Genomic DNA, 13,216 nt, shown 5'->3' on the forward strand with positions numbered 1-13,216 from the left:
GGTCAGTGAGAAAGATGAAACAAAGAGGGGCGTGGTCCGAGGCGTCAAAATGGGAGCTGCGCGTGCAGCTCTGTCACCGCCCACTCTGGGGGCGGGGCGATTTCCCTTGGGTGCGCGCGCAGCTTTCTCCAGTTAGTCTGCGGACCCCAGAGGCCGCTCTCCGGCCCGCGCCCTGGACCCCCTTTCTCCACAGGCACCCCCGAACCGGGGCCTTCGGAACCCAGGGCTCAGGAGGTGGGCGGAGCGCAGAGCAGGGGACACTGCATCAGTTCACGAGCCCTTTCTGACTCCTCCCAGAAGTGCCCCAGACGTTCTCGTTTCAGAAATCCCCTCGGGGGTCCCTTTCACGTCCTCCAAACACTGCCCCTCTCACACCCAGCCCTTCCTCGAGGGGCCCCACGCTGATCCCGAAAGCGCGTCTGTCCCCGCCCAGCTGGATACAGTCGGGCGCGCCCAGGTCCCGGCGGCTCCTCCTCCCGCGCCCCCACGGGCCCCCTTTGCCCTCAGAGCAGCTCCGGGGCCTCAGCCTCTCCCACGCTTCCCTCCAGGACTGAGCAGGACCCGGCCGCAGCTGCCGCGGGGCCTTCCGGTCACGGTGAGTAGCCCGCGCCCCCCGACCCTGTGCGTGTGCCTGCGCCCCCCGACCCGTGAGGAAGTCTGTGCCCCCATCCCGTGAGGTTGTCTGTGCCCCGACCCGTATGTGTGCCTGCACCGCCCAACCCCATGAGTGTGCCTGCGCCCCCCTATCCGTGAGGATGTTTGCGCTCCCGAACCGTGAGCATGGCTACGGACCCAGACCCCGTGAGGATGCCAGCACCTCCCGACCCCGTCATGGTGGCTGCACCCCCCGACCCGTGAGGAAGTCTGTGCCCCCAGGCCTCGTGCGTCTGCCTGCGTTCCCAGATCCGCGCGGATGTCTGCGCCCCCAACCAGTGAGGGTGCCTGCGCCCCCTGACTCCGTGCATGTGCCGGAGCCCCCAGACCATGTGAGGATTTCTGTGCCTCCCGAACCGTGAGGGGGCCTGCGCCCCCCGACCTGTGAGGAAGTCTGCGCCCCCCAACCCCATGAGTGTGCCTGAGCCCCCCGACCGGTGAGGATGTCTAGGCCACTGAGCCGTGAGCATGGTTGCGGACCCCGACCCCGTGCGGGGGGCTGCAGTAGACATCAACCCGTGAGGGTGCCAGCGCCTCCCAACCCCGTGAGGGTGGCTGCACCCCCGACCTCTTGAGGTTGCCTGGGCCCCTCGACCTGTGAGAGTCCACCGACCAGAGAAGATGCCAGCACCCCGACCCTGTGAGTGTGCCTGGGCCCCCAACACTGTGAGAATGCCCGTGCCCCCCGACCCGTGAGGGTGCCCGTGCCCCTTGACCCGTGAAGTTGCCAGCGGCCTCCAATCCGTGAGTGTGCCAGCACCCCGATTCTGTGTGGGTGCCAACGCCCTCCATCCCGTGAGGATTTCTGAGCCCACCCAATGTGGGGAGGATGTCTGCATGCCCCCCCCACACAGTGGCATCATGGCTACCCCCAGCCCTCCCCACCCCAACCACAGCCCACAGGTGGGCCTTCCTCAGTCTTCCTGGGCAGACAGAACTCCGGGAAGCTCCCAAGCTGTCTTTCAGAATCCCTCTCAGTGGTCCCTGAGGAGCGTCAGCCAAGGTAGGCACCTGCCACTCTACCTGCCTCAGGACCGCATCTGCCCCACTGCACCAGCCCCACACTTGGGGGGCGCCCCTGGGATCTCAGGGCCAGGCCCCTCCCTCTCCCTACTGCAGCTCCAGACTCCCTCTTTCCTGTTTCTGTCCTTGGGCCAGCTGGCTCTCTCCTCTCCCTTCCCAGGCAGCCTCAGGACTCAGTGCAGCTGCCCAGGGCCTCCGTGGCTGAGCCTGGGGGTTCTCGGGACAGGATCCGAACCACTGGCAGATGTGGGTGCCTGTTGCTGTTGATTTCTCAACAATGTTGCAGTGGATTCATTTCTGAGAGGAACAGCGTGGTGGGGGCAAGAGGCGCGGAGTCACTACACAGACCCCGGGAGTCCAGTGAAAGCAGGCTTGAGGTGAGCAGCCAGCAGACTTGTTTATTTCAGTTGAAACTACCTCTTATATAGCCAAGACAAGCCAATATGGTCAAGGGGCAGTCTATGCCCCATCCAATCACAGCCTGCCAGGCAGTTTCCAAAGCCATCCAATCACAGCCTGCCAGGCAGTTTCCAAAGCCATCCAGTCACAGCCTGTTGCCAGGTAGTTTCCAAAGCCATCCAATCACAGCCTGTTGCCAGGCAGTTTCCAAAGCCATTCAATCACAGCCTGTTGCCAGGTGGGTTTCAAAGCCATTCCTGAGTAACTGATGCTCCCTTGCCAGTGGCCACCTTGGCATGGCCCTCTCATTCCACCACACCAAGCCATAACAAAGAGCTGGATCAAAAGTGGAGCAGCTGGGACTCAAACCGGTGCCCATATGGAATGCTGGCACTGCAGACAGTGGCTTTACCTGCTACACTACTGTGCCAGCCCCAGAACAAGCATGTATAACACAGCAAGTTAGAATATTGGATTTTGAATATGAATTCACATTAGGATATGCTTTATATTGTAGGAGTTTATGGATAGAGGTTATGGGCAAACACAAGACTTGTGTAGGTAAGTTTTACATAGATACTTAGGCATGAAGATAAATTTTTCATTACCTACACAATCATATTATTGAAAAATAAAAATAGAGATAAAGGATGGAAAAAGAAAGCAGAGGAGTCATATGTGATTTTTTTTCAGGGCCCATATAAATAGTGACACTTTGGTAAGGGATTTTTCATGAGATTGTTTTAAGGAAGAAATTTTTCTGAAAAGGAAACTCAAATGTAGCACACACTTATTTTCTATGATATTTCTGCTTAAGCAAAGTGCTTATGCATGTATTACTTTCTTGTAAATTCAAAATTATCGGACAGTTCATCGGGAAAAACAACAGGAGAAAGTCAAAAAATTGATTTAGAGTTCACTTTTCTTTTACAATGTAGACTGACAAAATATTTTTAAAATAAATGTAGCCCTTGATATTGTAGAAATATTGCCATATTGCAAATGTGTGAAATATGGGAAATACTTATAAATAGTAAAAACACAAAAAGACACACACACACACACACACATAAACTGTACACATACTAGGGTCCATTCTTATCTTTAGGGGGAAAGGACTCAAAGACAAATGTCTCCCCAGTTCTTTAACTCAGAACTACTCTCAGTGGTTCACACATTTTACTGATGAGTAAACTTGCTTCAAGTTTTCCGTGAATAGAAATTGAGAAATTTGTCAATTGTACTCTATGGAGCATGTAAGTGACCATACCATAAACTCTCAAATGCAATGGTGTGTTGGAGTTCTTTCCTGGATATTGTTCCTGACCTTGTGGGCAGTGAGAGCCACAGGAGAGTTAAAGGTACTTCAACTGACAGATCTGTTACTTGGAGGCTCCACAAGGAATCAATGACATCTTTGTGCAACTTGAGGGCTTGGCTGCTCCTCTTCTGATTCAGCTCTCTGCTATGGCCTGGGATAGCAGTAGAAGATGGCCCAAGTCCTTGGGCCCCTGCACCATGTGGGAGACCTGGAAGAAGCTCCTGGCTCCTGGCTTCGGATTGGTACAGCTCCAGCTGTTGTGGCCAATTGGGGAGTGAACCATCAGATGGAAGATCTGTCTCTCTCTCTCTCTCTCTCTCTCTGCCTCTCCTCTCTCTGTAATTGAGACTTTCAAATAAATAAATAAATCTTTTTAAAAAACTGTCAAATAACCCAGCTTACAGGTCTTAAGAGTACCTGAAGATGTAGAAAGAGAGAATGGAATAGAAGGCCTATTTTTGTGAAATAATCACAGAAAACTCCCCCAATTTGGAGAAAGAAAGGGATGCCAAGTACAGGAAGCACATAGAACACATAAGAAACATGACCTGAAAGGATCTTCACCTTGACACATTGTAGTCAAACTTTCCACAGTAAGGCATAAAGAAACATGTTCGTATGTGTTTTCTGCTGTAATCAATTTCTAAAGTGTATACACTGACAAGAAGAACTACACAAAGTACGGTCATTGAACAAGGTATATCTCCTGAGAGGGGCTCCAGGCGGCTCAGCCAGTGCTACTGTTTGTGTTTCCCACACCGCAGGAGCCCTCAGGAGGATGCTAGGACTCCGGTATGCAGTGGGCTGGCCGTCAGGACCACGGGGTGGTGTGCAGTCCCCGCCTGCAGCTTCTTTGAACCCTGGGGCATCAGCTTTCCAATCTCTGTGTGGTGAGGAAGAACTTGAACTTCCTGTATGACCCGATTTCCTTGAGTGAGGCAGCAGATCTCAAGCAGTCCTCTAGGCGTAGGGGTCTGGGTCAGTTTTCTTGTTGCTAATCTTGCAGCAGCACAGGCTCGGTGCGTGAGAAGGAAGCGGTATTATTGACCTCATGGTTTTGGTGCAGGTCTAGGGGCAGCATCTGGTGATGGTCTTCTTGTTGGTAGAGGCCTGGGTGGCACAGAGACCAGTGGACAGACAGAAGGGGTGCAGAGGGGGCCAATCCAAAGTGGTCTATGTTGCGGTCCCCTAGGGATAAGGTGTTAATCCATGAACACATGAATGGATTTATCCTGATCACTTCCTGCAGGGCCTCACCTGTTCTCACTGCTGAATTTCTCATCACTGGATTAACTGTGCCCATGAGTTTCAGAGGGGATAAACCATGTTTAATAGAGAGCATGCAGGCTTGCAGGAGGTCCCTAAATTTCCAGGTCTCCTCCCACCTAGTTTTGAGATTTAGTGCTTCTGCCCCTCATGTGGAAGAAGGCACCCTTTCTTAGGGCTTTCAAGGAAAGAAGCAAAGGACTTCAAGCTTTTCTTCCTACTAGGATCACCTATTATTTTCATTGCTTGCAACCTCATCCGATTTTCTGAATCACGAACATGCATATTGCCTGAGTATTACCAAGAAAATCTTACAAGTTGTCATGTGACATGCTAGAAAGGACCCGTGTGTGTTGAATGTCCTTATGTACTTCTGTTGCCATGTCAGGGATTTTGTGCCTCAAAAAATGTTCCCAAGGTCGTATGTTTATATTTGTTTTTGACAGGCAGAGTTAGACCTCGAGAGACAGAGAGAAAGGTCTTCCATCCATTGGTTCACCCCCCAAATGGCTGCTATGGCTGGCGTGCTGCACTGATCCAAAGCCAGGAGCCAGGTGCTTCCTCCTGGTCTCCCATGCGGGTGCAGGGCCCAAGCACTTGGGCCATCCTCCACTGCCTTCCTGGGCAGCAGCAGAGAGCTGGACTGGAAGAGGAGCAACTGGGAATAGAACTCGGGGCCCCAACCGGGACTAGAACCCAGGGTACTGGCGCTGCAGGCAGAGGATCAGCCAAGTGAGTCATGGCGCCAGCCTATGTACTTTTTTTAAGCAGTTCATAGTGAACAACATTTTCATTATTTTCAGTTCAGGAGAGCCAAAGTGTTATCTTGTAGTTTTTTTTTTTTTTTTTAAGAATAAGCTAAGAAGCCCTAAAGGCACTCGGAGCTGGCTGAAAAGCCCATGAGAGTATTTTAGGCATGGAAAGCCAAGACACTCTGGCAAAAAGATCTCTGTGAGTGAGATCCCAGTGGAAAGAACAGATCTTCAAAGAGGGAGGTGCCTTTCTCTGAAGGGAGGAGAGAACCTCCACTTTGACTATGACCTTGTCTAAACAAGATAAGGGTCGGAGAACTCAAGGGGCTTCCATAGCCTTGGAAACTCATGACTGGTGCATAGGGAGATTACTGATGCCATAAACAGGAGTGTCAATTTGTAAAGTCAACAACAGGAGTCACTGTGCACTTACTCCTCATGTAGGATCTCTGTCCTTAATGTGCTGTACACTGAGGCTTAATGCTATAACGAGTACTCAAACAGTATATTTCACTTTGTGTTTCTATGGGGGTGCAAACGATTGAAATCTTTACTTAATGTACACTAAACTGATCTTCTGTTAAAAAAAAAAAAAAAAGGAAAGAAAGAAACTATCAATTCCCAACTTGACTCCCACTGGGATTAAACATGACAATAGGTCTGATCTGATTTCATCATCATTTAAAAAAAATCATCTATTATTTTTCACTTTATGTTTCTGTGTGGGAACAAACTGTTGAAATCCTTACTTAAGGTATACTAAGCTGATCTTCTGTATACTAAGATAATCGAAAATGAATCTTGATGTGAATGGAAGGGGGGAGGGAGTGGGAAAGGGGAGGGTGGTGGGTGGGAGGGACGGTATGGGGGGGAAAGCCATTGTAACCCATGAGACGTACTTTGGAAATTTATATTCATTAAATAAAAGATAAAAAAAAAAAAAAAAAAAAGAATAAGCTAAGAAAAATCCTGTAGTACTTATAATATACAAATGAACTATACTATTAGATATAAATTAAATGTTATATTTTTATGAAGATAAATGCCTAGTAATAAAAGCAAATTTTAAGTTTATTGATTTATAGAATTTCTCTTTTGGAAGGGAACCTTCAATATCAGCCATTTTCATTCAAATTATAATATTTTTTCACTTTTAAGCAATCTCTGGTGTTATTAAGATTTCTTCACTAAACTTACACATTAATAGAATTATCTTAAAATACATTATTAATTACTTAAATACATTAATATAACACATCGGAAAACAAGTCTTACTACCTGCTATTGATTATAGTTATCAGAAGTATTAAGATGTTGTCACAAATTTGAAACAAATAATTGTTTTGTCTCTGAAGTGATTTTTCAGGAATAATGAATAATGGAAATCTATAAGAGATGTTTGGATAACATCTGCCTCATGGACAATTCATAGAAATATAGTTATTTATCTCTAGTTGTAGGCTTAATTTTGAAGTTATCATTTTTATGGCAATTGTGATAATACAAATGACCACAAACCAAATAATAAAATAATTGAAATTCCTATACTTTGAGAAAATGGATAGCTTCTGTTAATGTACCAAACATAATTTTTCTATACTAATTTATTAGAAACATTTCAAAAATATTTCTTTCAATTTGGGGAGAGGTAAAATAATGAAAAAAATCAAAATTTCTGAAAATTAAAGTATTTGCATTTAATTTGTTCATTTTCTGCCTCATCACCAATGTAGTTCTTTAATTGGATAGAAAAAAAGTAGATTCAGAATCTACATTTGTTGACCACTAATAACAGAGTAGGGCAGTGAAGCATCATTAGCCCAATGAAACTTACAGGATTTCAGTGGTGGGGAAATCAGGACTCTTTCTGAATTTTGTTAGGGAAATGTGTTCTCATTTTATGTGGAGCTGTCTACTTTTGGTATTTTTATTTTAATATATATTTTAAAGTTTCAGCAGAACTCAGCACTAGGAGTGTCTACCTTATTTTTTTGGGAAAAATCTGACTAATTTTTAAGAATGGGGCATCAATATTGTTTCATTTTCTCAGTTTTGAATATAGTGTGTCATTCTGTGAAAACCACCTTGCCAGTGTGCTTTTTGTTTAGTTTGCTTTTTAAGTACAAACTTGAAAGTTTTACTTATAAAAAGTGACCTTTATGTTTTTCCATATGATTGACAGAGCTTTTACCCAGTTATCTTCATTGTATGACAATAAATCCATTCAATAAAGGTTAACAAATGCATTAAAAGTGCAAATAATCACTATGGTATGCTTGCTGGTTTTATTTATGATGATGTATTGATCATCTCTGTCAGGTACTGTGATAGATATGTCTATTGGAAAATATAATTTCATTTCCCAAAAAGGCTAGCAAGTTAAAACCCTTCTGCAATTATGAAGTCATCCTCTGATAACTTACTGAGTCATTTCTTGGTGTCAAAATCAAGAACCAATTATCTGTTTGACTTGGAGATATTAGGTCCCTGTGGTACTATGAAGAAAATTATTTAGTGCCTTTCAGCTAGTGAAATGATGATTGGTGGGTCTGTTTGTTGAACAAAAGGGCGGGGAGGGGAAGAGCACACATTAGCTATAAGGTTGTAGCTATCTCATTGGAGGTAGTCATTTCAGTCTTTGGAATTAATTCTAGAATTTAATGATAACTTTAAGATTGTGTAAAAAGTGGTTAGTAAAAAATTTATTTACCTTATTATATAAACATAAGACTATGTTTTAAAACCTTCTTTCCCAGCCAAGATACTCATTTTAATACAAAATGGGAAAATATTCAATACAGTGTCTCCTTTTGGAGGCTTCCTACAAGTGAAAGCAGATTTGTGGGAGATGATTGGGTTTTGAGCAACTTCCTTGCTTCCAAGACAAAACCCACATTGCCTTCGTCTGTCCCTAAAGTGCCAGACCCAAGATACTTTTAAGAAGCTACTGTACTCCACCTGCCTTGGATGAAGCAAGCAGCCCCTTTGCTACCAGAATTCCCCAGAAACAGCATGGGCATTTTCCATGGTAGAGACAGCCCTTGTGAATTCTGCAACTGCAGGAGCTCTGGAGCTCTACTTGCTTGCTCTGTACAATATAGAGAAATTCTCACGGCCTCATATGGCTGTGAGAACCAGTAGCATCTCATACAGAATTCCAGAGTAACAGAACTAAAGAGGCCTCTTCTGAAACTCTTGGCACATGGTGCTGGAAGGCAGGACAGTGCATCATTTTTGCATGCCTTGTAGGCACAAAGGAAAGTTCTCTCCAATATCTGAAGCTCTAAGATTGCTGCTGCTGGTGTTATAAACCCTGGAATAACACTCATCTGTGGGAGTTATACAATCCTATCTTTGTATGCTTCAGGCTGGAATTCAATTCCTGGAATAATTGGCAGTCAACCTGAGAGACCTGGATAAGGACCCCGCTGTATCCTGTATCTCCAGGGCTGTCACTCTGTGTACTGTATTTCAGAGAGTCATGTAAATACACCTAGACCCTAGGGAATGGAGCCTATAAGCATTCCAGTGCTCCAGACCCAGACCTGCTGATACACAACCCTCAGCATAAACTGTATTCACCCTGTAGGACTCAGGGAATGTCTCCTTAACATTTCCCAGCTTGGGACTTGAACTCATGATGCTAAATTTCTGGGTATTAGTCAGGCTAACATATCAGGACCTGGGGAATGTCTTATCCACATAGTATAGTAAAAAGGCCATAAATTTTGCTGCCACAAACACCAGAAATATTCATATTTGCCTGGTAGAAAAGGGTAGCATGACCAGAACTGTGGATACGGACATCACAAACCCCAGTATGGCTGACAACTCTAGGGACTAAGAACCTATGGAAGCTCATGCCACTTCAAAGTCATACTGTAACATCCACAAAAGGCTGAAGAACGGAAACCTGTGGCACATGTAGACAATGCTGACACTGATTACTAATGAAGAAATCAAGTCTCAAAAACTTCAAAAGATTGAAATCATACCATGCGCCTACCTTCTCAGACTGAAATCAATCTAACTAGACATCAATAATAATAAAAAAGGGCACTGGAAAGTTCGCAGGTACATGAAAATTAAACAACATGATGACCAATGCATCATTTTAAAAAATTAAAAAGAGGTCAGAAAATTTCTTAAAACAAATGAATATGAAAACACAACATATCAAAGCATAGAACACAGCAAAAGCAGTATTAAGAGGAAATTTTATAATGACAAGTGCTTACATTTAAATTTGAAAGATCTTAAATAAATGGTCTAATGCTGCATCTCAAAAACCCAGAAAAAGTGGCCAGCACTGTGGTGCAGTGGTTTAACACCCTGGCCTGAAGTGCTGGCATCCCATATGGGCACCGGTTGGAGACCCGGCTGCTCCACTTTCTATCCAGCTCTTCTTCTTCTTCTTCTTCTTCTTCTTCTTCTTCTTCTTCTTCTTCTTCTTCTTCTTCTTTTTTTTTTGGACAGGCAGAGTTAGACAGTGAGAGAGAGAGAGATAGAGACAGTTATAGACAGTGAAAGAGAGAGACAGAAGGGTCTTCCTTCTGTTGGTTCACTCCCCTATTGGCTGCCACAACTGGTGCTGTGCCAATCTGAAGCCAGGAGCCAGATGCTTCCTCCCAGTCTCCCATGTGGGTGCAGGGACCCACGCACTTGGGTCATTCTCCATTACCCTCCCGGGCCACAGCAGAGAGATGGACTAGAAGAGGAGCAACTGGGACTAGTACCCGGTGCCCCAACCAGGACTAGAACCTGAGGTGCCAGCGCCACAGGTGGAGGATGAGCCAAGTGAGCCATGGTGCCGGCCTCTATCCAGCTCTTTGCTATGGCCTGGGAAAGCAGTAGAATATGGCCCAAGTCCTTGGGAACCTGCACCTGTGTGGGAGACCTGGAAGAAGCTCCTGGCGTCAGATCGGCACAGCACTGGTCGTTATGGCCAATTGGGGAGTGAACCAGTGAATGGAAGACCTCTCTCTCTGCCTCTTCTCTCTGACTTTCAAAAAAAAAAAAAAAAAAAAAACCCTGACTTTCAAAAAAATATATAAATCTTTAAAAAAAAAAAACACAGAAAAAGAAAAATAAGCCATAGGCAAAAATTAGCAGGGCACAAGAAAAAATAAATATAAGAACAGTCATAAATGAAATTGAAACTAAAAGAATATTAGAGATATAAAACAAATAGCTGGTTCTTTAAGAAGATAAACAAAATAGAAAAGCCTTTATCCAGAGTAACAAAAGAAAGAAGAAAAAAACCTCAATAAATAAAATTTGAGAAGAAAAGTAGATGTTACAGTTGATACTACAGAATATGATGGGTCATAAAAAGCTGCTATGAACTGTGTGTTAACAAATTAAAAGCCTCAAGTAAATTCCTGAATATGTGTAACATATTAAGATTAAACAAGGAAGATATAGAAAATATAAATAGGCCATAGGAAGAAATACTACTGAAGTAATTAATAAAAGTTTCCCAACAAAGAAAACCCTAAATTCTATAAAACATTTAAAAAGGAATAGCTCAAATACTCTTCAAATTATTGCAAAATATTTTAGAGTATACAAAACTGTAAGGGGCCAGCACTGTGGCAGAAGCAGGTAAAGCCCTGGCCTGAATGCCAGCATCCCACATGGGTGCCAATTTGAAAATTTGAAGCCTGGCAGCTCCACTTCAGATCCAGCTCTCTGCTAATGGCTTTAGAAAGCAGTAAAAGATGACCCAAGTCCTTGGACCCCTGCACCCATGAGGAAAACCCAGAAGAAGCTCCTGGCTCCTGTCTTAGGATTGGCTCAGCCCTGGCCATTGCAGCCATTTGGGAAGTAAACCAATGGATGAAAGACTCTTTCTTGCTCACTCTTGCTTTTGCTATTTCTCTTACCCCTCCCCCGCCTCTGTGTAACTGCCTTTCAAGTAAATAAATACTTTTAAAAAAGAAAACTATAAAATACTTTTCAGAAAGCTGGCATTACCAATACCAGTACCAAAGACACAACACAAAAAATAAAACTACAGACCAGTATGCTTGATGAACATAAATGCAGAAGTTTTCAACAAAACATTAGTAAACCAAATCCAAAGCTACACCAGTGGTTATATGTTACAGTAAGTTTGATTTAATCTAAAGATGCAAGGGTGATTCAACATTTGGAAATCAAAAACCTCATAAATCACATCAACAGAATGAGGGAAAAATCATGTGAGCATTTTAACAGACACAGAAAGCAGTTGATAAAATCGAATATCTCTATAATAAAAAAAATCCTCTACAAACTAGAATAAAAAGAACACATCTCAAAATTATAAAGCCTTTATGAGACAGACCAACAGCTACTTTTATACTGAAAAATATAAAGCAGAAATCACTTCTTTTCAAATATGGAATAAGAGAAAAATGTCCATTTTTCACCAGTCTTATTCAGTATATTGTTGGAAGTACTAGCAAGAACATTTTGGAGGGAAAATAAATAAGGTAATTAAAATTGGAAAGTAGTAATTCAAAATCGCCATATTTGGGACCAGCTCTGTGGCATCGTGGGTAAAGCCACCGCCTGCAGCATGAGCATCCCATATGGTCACCAGTTGGATTCTTGGATACTCCACTCATGATCCACCTCTCTACTGATGCACCTGGGAAAGCAGCAGAGGACGGACCAAGTGCTTGGGCCCCTGCACCCATGTGGGAGACTTGGATAAATCTCTAGCTCCTGGCTTCAGACTGAACCAGGCCTGGTTGTTGCAGCCATTTGAGGAATGAACAAATAGATGGAATATTTCTCTTTCTATGCCTTGCCCTCTCTGTAATTGCCTTTCAAATAAATAAATAAACTTTTAAAATTAACATTTGCAAATTTCATGATGTTGTACCTGGATGAAAACCAAGCACTACAGCAAAAAGCTGTTAGAATTTATAAATCAGTTCAGTGAAATCACAGTTACAAAGGGAGCAAACCAAAACAGTAGGATTTTTATGTACCAACAATGATCTCACTGAAAGAGACATCAGGTTTGAAATCCCATTCACAATATCACAAACACAATCCAATATTTAGGAATAAATTTAACCAAAGAAATGAAAGATCTCTACAATAAAATTTATAAAATATTGATGAAAGAAATCATCAAGGACATAAAAATGTGAAGATATTTCTTGCTCATGGATTGTAAGACTTATTGTCATTAAGAATCTATAGCATCTTAAGTATGCATTCCGTGCAATCTCTGTCAATATACCAATGACATTCTTTATAGAAGTAGAAAAACAATCCAAAAATATGTATTAAAATACCCAAAATAGCAAAGTAAACTTGAGCAAAAAAGCAAAAACAAAAACAAAAACATGCTGGACAGACACAGAAAGACTAATACCACAGGTTCTCCTTCATATGTGGGAGCTAAAATCACCAAAAAGAAATGCCTGTATCAATTTTGATGAAAATACAATGTTTTCTCAAACTTCATTTAAAATCTTTGTCAAACAAACTGATAGGAATTATGTACTACTGTATATTTTTTTAAATAACACTTGAAGATATTACATAGATTAGTCCTTCCTTGTTTCATTTCTCGTATGGGTGTGCATTTTCTAGTCTGTCTGTGTCCTTTAAAATTGTTTCCTATTTGTGTCTTCTTTGTTTTTTTTGGGTGGGGAAGGGTTTATTTATTATTATTTTTTATTTAATGAATATAAATTTCCAAAGTACAGCTTATGGATTACCATGGCTTCCCCCGCATAACGTCCCTCCCACCCACAACCCTCCCCTTTCCCACTCCCTCTCCCCTTCCATTCACATCAAG

The 13,216-nt window shown here is 43.3% G+C and overlaps 1 long non-coding RNA gene across 3 annotated transcripts; it reads left to right on the forward strand.

The window, feature by feature from the left end:
• Positions 1-95: 95 nt before the first annotated feature.
• LOC138844571 (uncharacterized) lies at positions 96-6,310 on the forward strand. 3 transcript variants are annotated; one of them, XR_011380506.1, is made up of 4 exons: positions 96-234; positions 549-595; positions 1,838-2,054; positions 2,594-6,310. It is a non-coding gene; the product is annotated as an uncharacterized lncRNA (long non-coding RNA). The 3 variants fall into 3 exon arrangements; XR_011380507.1 differs by having other exon boundaries at positions 4,162-6,310; XR_011380508.1 differs by having other exon boundaries at positions 1,904-2,054.
• Positions 6,311-13,216: the final 6,906 nt, after the last annotated feature.

Source organism: Oryctolagus cuniculus, chromosome 12 (assembly GCF_964237555.1).
Source record: "Oryctolagus cuniculus chromosome 12, mOryCun1.1, whole genome shotgun sequence".
NCBI lineage: Eukaryota > Metazoa > Chordata > Mammalia > Lagomorpha > Leporidae > Oryctolagus > Oryctolagus cuniculus.